We start from the raw sequence: 7,170 nt of genomic DNA, 5'->3' as shown, positions 1-7,170 counted from the left end.
TTTTATGACTATTTATGAGAAAAATCGTTTTATTTTAATACGAAGCGTGATTGGTTAGAAATCCAAAATGGCCAACGATTATAAGCGTCCGTGATTAGTTGTTAAAATGGATGCGCAAGAACACACATTATATTTTTACATAATTGACGTGAAGGAGGTGTGAGTGAAATTGTTGTTAACTAAATTGTAGTTAATAACAGGAAAATTGGCCAAAACGGTGCCCCGGGTGAAACAAAAGAGTGATTCACGATAATCGTTTCCTTTTTCCCGTCGCCGTGGACAGCCTGCCGGGTTTCGCACGCCATTGAACAATCGGTTTTTCCCATTCACCAGCTGAAATTCGCCTGTTATTTCCAACGGACAACAACATCGTAAGCGCGAATCGCTGACACCGAAAGCTCCGAAGCACCCACCTGTGCCATGGCTGCTTCGTAATTACAGAACAGAGTCCACAGAGAGGTTATACGGTGCGAAAATAAAAATGTATCAAATTTAGTCGGATTCAGTGCTGAGCTTTCGGAACAAAATAAATTTCTTTAAATCAGTTTCTAATAAAAATGATTAAAATACTGAGCTCTAATTTTTTATTACTAAACTCATCATAGACAGCCTGAACGACCATTTTTGAATTTACAAAATAAAAAAATAATGAAAATTGTTTTGTTATATGAAATATTATAATTGTAATTATTATTTAATCCGGAAATTAAATTAGAGAACCAATGCCAACATAAAAAATATAAAATCACTATACGAGTGTGGAAAAGTTACTAGTGGGTTTTCTGATATCGACTGTAAATATCCTTTTGAAACCAGGAAACGTTGAAAGGGGCTCTTGACAGAATCGGAGTCGACTATTTTCCACTTGATAGACGATTCTCACAGTGAATAGACTAAAACGTATTGATGAAATCTGCGGGTGGCGAACGATCAAGATTTCACCGGGTTGATTGCTCACGGTCTGATTCGCCGCGAGACGTCGGATGAATGGAGTGTGTCTCGAAACTAATTCGCGCGAAGGGGGTTGCAGTTCGCGAGTGGCTCAAAGCTAATGAAGTTTTCTTTGAGTCCCCGAGTCGAGAACCGGGTAAACATTCCGCTCGCGTGAACTGCAATCGGATATTATCGGTTCGAACCCGCGACTTCCGTCGTTTAAATATCCACTAATCGACTTTTCACGGTCTTCTAATCTCCACCACAAAGAAACGTGAGAATTGCATCTCATACTCTCATTATCCTAGCACTGATTACAACGCAAGTATTGCTGAATAGGAAAAAGAACTAGATCTCTAACCCAACCTAACCCTAACTTGGATTTATAACTTAACATAACCTAACTTAACTAGGATTTATAACCTAACATAATCTAACTTAACTTGGATTTATAATCCTAACATAATCTTAGGACTGATTGCAAAGCAAGTATTGCTGATTTGGGGAATTTTAAAGTCAAAGGTTTGTTTCAATAAATGGGCAAAGATTATGTTAGGTTATAAATTCAAGTTAGATTAGGTTAGACTAGGTTAAGTTAGAACTGATAAATTGTATTTTTTGACATAAATCAATTCAGAGACCCAGCCATCAATGGGCAGAGACCCAGGCGTAGGACCCAGGGAATGTTTAGTGGATGCGGCCAATATGGCGGTAGTAGTACCGAAAGGGTTAATAAACAGCTAAATCTAGTAGTAAATTCTGTTCAAACATAAATGGCATGATATATCGTCAAATAGAATCGTTGCTCTTAAATAACTTTATTCCGAATACATTTAAGATAGAAAATCATAGACGACATTTTCCAGAATTCGTTCTAGAACATTTTCGATCTTTCACTTTCAGCTATGATACGTGAGGACACTGTCGATTCGTCGGAAGAAACTTATAATAAAGGAGTCTCTCTCGTTGGGTAGAATTCAAAGAGTCGAGGTGTCGACAAAGGGACAGAAAACTGTTTTTACATAATTCCCGGAGGGGGGGGGGAGATCCAGGGAGGGTGCAAGGGGAAATTTAATTTAGCGAGCCGAGTCAACAGAAGGGAAAAGGGACGGTCACAACGATAACTTGAAAATATCCCCACGCCGACCGCAACCACTCGCTTGCTTATTGCTTTTGGTATTAGCTCGCCCTCTTTCGTTCAAGGATCAGTACTTATCACTAAAGGAAACTTTATTCGGACCGCAATAAGTGACTTTCATATTCTATTTTCAAGGTATTTTTCACCACATGGGTCCCCAAACAACAACTTAAGTTAGTTTAGATTATATAAAAAATAATATAATCTCCAAATTATTAATAAGTTATTAACAAAACAATATAATATTCGAAATTGTATATCGTCAGTGACTGAATCGACCAGAACGAAAACCACAATCAGTCCCCAATGACTGTCATGGCGCTTAACGTATTAAACAAGCTAACTAAAATCTTAACCTGTCATGGCGCTTAACGTGTTAAAGAAGCTAACTAAAATCTTAACCTCACCAGCACGAAAAAAATGACCAGAACTGAGGCAACAAACTATATAAAATAAACTAGAACTGATTGATAGTATCATAACTCCTTTTACTAGAAGTGAGTAAGTGTTGAGATACTTTTGATGGACAGTATACGTGCCGAGGGAGAGATCTGATCAGGATGTTTCGATTCAGCGAATCGGAGACATCGTCGAAAGAGAACTGGGTTATCGATACCGGATCGCACTTTGAAACTGGCGCACGTGGTCAGTTCCTTTTTGCCTCCAACGCGTTCTGCATCATCTCTTTTCCCACTGACGCTTCAACCTGATTGGCTTCCCCCGGCGTTTCAGCATATATTACATCGAGTCGTGCAGTAAAAATTTATGTTGCTGAATTAAGGAGCGAATGTAGAACGGAAACGCTGAATTTCAAATTCTTTCAACTCCAACGTCATTGGAATTAAATAAAGATAAGGAACAGCCTTTCCTGAATCTTATAAATGATCATTACAATTTATAGGTTAGCGATAGGCATCTATACTCTGTGTTATAGGGAAGAGTCAGCAAAACAGAATAAAAATGGAGGAACATAACGAAAAAAGCCTTAATGGCTAGTAAAAACGAAGTTACTAGATCCTCAGAGTGTAATAAGCACCACAAATGCACTTGATGATATCAAATAGACCATCCTAACTTCAATGATGGATTTTACTTGTAAAATATAGGTCAGCAACAGGCACCTATACTCTGTGTTACAGGGAAGAGTCAGCAAAATGGACCTAAAAAGGCCTAAACGGCTAGTAAAAACAAAGTTACTAGGAGAATACCATCAGAGTTTAATAAGCAACAAAAATGCGATTGATATCAATTTGATAGTTTGATTGGATGATATCAAACAGACCATCCTAATCTCAATGAACCTAAAATATAGGTTAACAGTAGGCACCTATACTCTGTGTTATAGGGAAGAGTCAGCAAAACGGAATAAAAATTGAGGAACGCAACAAAAAAGACCTAAATGACTAGTAAAGCAAAGTTACTAGGGAAAGTCCCTCGAAGACAGAAATAAGCAACAAAAATGTGGTTAATATTAATTTGATGATTTGATTGGATGATATCAAACAGACGATCTTAACCTCAATGATGAATTTTATTTATAAAACATGACCTCTTGACAAATTTTATTAATCACTGAAGCTTCAGTTGAAGGGAACATTTTCTAAATTAAAGACCGACAATTTCTAGTAACTATTTTAACCAGTTGGTATTAATGACAGAACAGCGTTTGAACGTAGCATCAAATTTTAGTAAATCTGAAGATCGTTAGGAGTGGAGGAGCGAGTGTAGGTGAACTGCGGATACAAGATAATTATCAGGGCCGAAAATCCTCGAGAGGAGTTCAACTGCGAGTCGAGCAAACAGGGAACGGTAACTGTAAGCCAGGAGGATACTTATCCGTTCGGTTGAAACTTAAAACCTCCTTTCTCCCATGATTCTTATCAATCCTAACGCGGCACACGCTGGCAGGAAATCCGGGAATAATCCGACGCCGTACATCGGCTAAGCTCAACCGCTATTTTACAGAGGCGATCAATAGTGATTTCAGCCGGATACAGAGGACCTGGTGAAAGGACGAAGGCGTGGAGGGGGAGAGGGGGAAGAGACGTGGCCGAACGTGGAAGGGCCAAAGGAGATAGGAAAAGAAACAGAAAGGGTGAGAGGAGATGAATCGGAGGAGGGAAACAGAAAGACTTGAAGAGCGGACAGAAGAGGGGGGGGGGTGAAAGAGAGGGCGAAAGAACGAAGAGAAAAAGGAAGAGCGCAGAGGGATAGAAGGCAACGGCTGAAAGAGTGGAACAAAAAGAAGCTAGGGGTGAAAGAGAGGCAGCACTGGAGAGCGAAAGGGGTGAAAGAGTGAAGAGAGAAAGAGGGACTTCCGCCTCCTTCGTTAACTCGTTTGGCTCTGAAGTTGGAGAGGTAACACAGCCAGAGAAGATAATGCAAGCCGTGAGAAAACGGAGGAGCATCCCACTACCTCACACCCAGAGTTCGCTTGATTGCAACGAACCCTTCCAGTTCCTACTTTTCCACCACGCTGACTCTCGAGCCGCCTTTACCCCCACGAGCCACCTAACCGGAACGGGAACTTACAATTAGCCGGCAAAAACGTCTATTATGCCATGCGGGTCCACCGGGCAATATTCCCAACAGGACAAATCCCTCTTTCAAGATTTAACTAAACCAAATGACTATTGCATCTCAAAAGACCTACTAAACATTTAACTGTATCGACTGTTCAAGTATTTTACTGAATTAACGACTTTTGATGACTTCTATTGAATCAGGACAAATCCCTCTTTCAAGATTTAACTAAACCAAATGACTATTGCATCTCAAAAGACCTACTAAATATTAAACTGTGTCGACTGTTCAAGTATTTTACTGAATTAACAACTTTTGATGACTTCTATTGCATCAGGACAAATTTCCCTTTCAAGATTTAACTAAACCAAATGACTATTGCATCTCAAAAGACCTACTAAACATTTAACTGTATCGACTGTTCAAGTATTTTACTGAATTAACAACTTTTGATGACTTCTATTGGATCAGGACAAATTTCCCTTTCAAGATTTCACTAAACCAAATGACTATTGCATCTCAAAAGACCTACTAAATATTAAACTGTGTCGACTATTCAAGAATTTTACTAAATTAACGACTTTTGATGACTTCTATTGGATCAGGACAAATTCGTCTTGCAAGATTTCACTAAACCAAATGACTATTGCTTCTCAAAAGACCTACTAAATATTAAACTGTGTCGACTATTCAAGAATTTTACCTAATTAACGACTTTTGATGACTTCTATTGAAGGACGCTTGACGACTTCTATTAATTCCCAAGGAAGACGTAAAATCCTTTGCCGAGACGACTTGGGTCGAATCTTTTGATAGGTTCTAATTTCTGAAGGAAGCCTCGGTGACATCTTAAACCTCTCATTAGCGTAGCTCGTCACCTTCGACGGGTAAACGGGGTCGGTGGAATCAGCGCCGTCAATATTTGTGGTGCAATCAAGCCTGGGGGCCTGCGAGTCGACCTGTCGCTCGTTTCGCCTCTCTCTGATTGTAATCCACACTTCCGTGACCGGGTTCCGCTGTCTTGTTGCTGTTGTCTTTTCTCATTTTACTTTGCTCGCCCGCCCGATAGGTACACACGGCTACCTTATCCGTCCTGACGTCGCGGTCTAATCAGCCTCTCCACTGTCTTCAAATAACGTTCAAATGCCTTGTTACCCACCCCCAAATATTTAAACAACGTCAAAAATGTTTAAATATTCCCAAATCCAGGAATTATAGACGTCTATGAAGAATTTTGTTATAAACTTTGCGATTTGTGCAAGAATACTTGGGGGGAGGGGTGGCTAGGGATATTTGAAAAGGAGAGAAATCGATGGTCGGTCGGGGTTGGCTGGGTGAATCGATGGCCGAAACAGTGGAATTAAGCTTTTTGGAAAGTTGCACGTGCAGAAGCCACCGGGCAGGGGTGAGGATACGAATCGGGCGTCGTTTGTTAAACGAGGGGTGAAACGGTCGGAAGAGCAGGTGGCTCGTGATGGCGAAAGGGTTGCTGTCCCAGTGAGAGAGGAACGAGAATGGCCAGGGCGGACGAACGTGTGATACTATCACAAATTGAAACTGTCCAGAGGTACGGCTATTTCAGGGCTGCTCGGATATTTTCAGAAAGACCCGCCATTTATAAAGATTTCAAACCTGATCGGGTCGCCCCTCGTTGCTTAAGACTCTGTTTACAACCTCGGGAAATATCGTTTCTACTCCATTTTCTAATCTGACAATTTGTATATAATTTAGGTTAGGTTAGGTTAGTTAAATTAATTGAATGAAACTTCACTTTGGATGTCTGATAACCTCAAATGATACGAAAACATGATCTCAAATTTGCTATGACAATAAAAACCATACTTAAAACATACCAGTTGGGTTATTAACGAAGTATACCAAAAACTATAGAACGTGCCACATTTTTTAGGTATAGTTTACAAGGTCTGAAGTCCCTTGAGGTACATCAGAGATTGCTTAGGTTCAACTGACTAGTTATGAATCTGATGTACCTTAAAGAAGACAAAACAGCACAAAAAGGATGAAAACAGTGAAAATGGCGCCTGAATCTGATGGACGTGACGTAATATCGAACAATGGTGAATCGAATAGAGTGACGTGAGATAAAGTTGGACTTGTGTGCTATCTTAGGCTGAGGCGAGGATCGTCCATCTTAGCGTAGCCCACCCGGCGCTTGTTCCCGTTCAGAGACGAGTCTTTAAAGCCCGTACGCGATTCTGCAGGCTTCCTGGCTTGTCCCTTTTCCTTGGACCAGCGAAGGAGCCTCGTGTTGCGAGATAGAGGCTCTGAAGCCGAACGAACGGACGTCCGGAGACGTAATTTCCTGCCCTACCGGTGCAGCCTCCCTTCCGCTTTGCTTCTCTACCCAGCCAGCCATCCCCCCTTCCCTCGCCCGTACCCTCTTTACCTTTGTAAGCTACGTTCACAGAGTTCCCGACGAAACTTCCCTCGTTTTACATGCCCTCCCTCGGATCCTTCTGCAAGGACCGAATTAGGGTCCGGCGATGACCGTCCTACGTGGAGACGCGGCAGTCCCACCCGGTTTTGGAGGTTAGCATTTCGCATTGTCATCGAAG

This window comes from Ceratina calcarata, unplaced genomic scaffold (assembly GCF_001652005.2).
Source record: "Ceratina calcarata isolate Rehan_Ccalc_2016 unplaced genomic scaffold, ASM165200v1 scaffold295.2, whole genome shotgun sequence".
NCBI lineage: Eukaryota > Metazoa > Arthropoda > Insecta > Hymenoptera > Apidae > Ceratina > Ceratina calcarata.
This window is presented reverse-complemented; position numbering follows the sequence as displayed.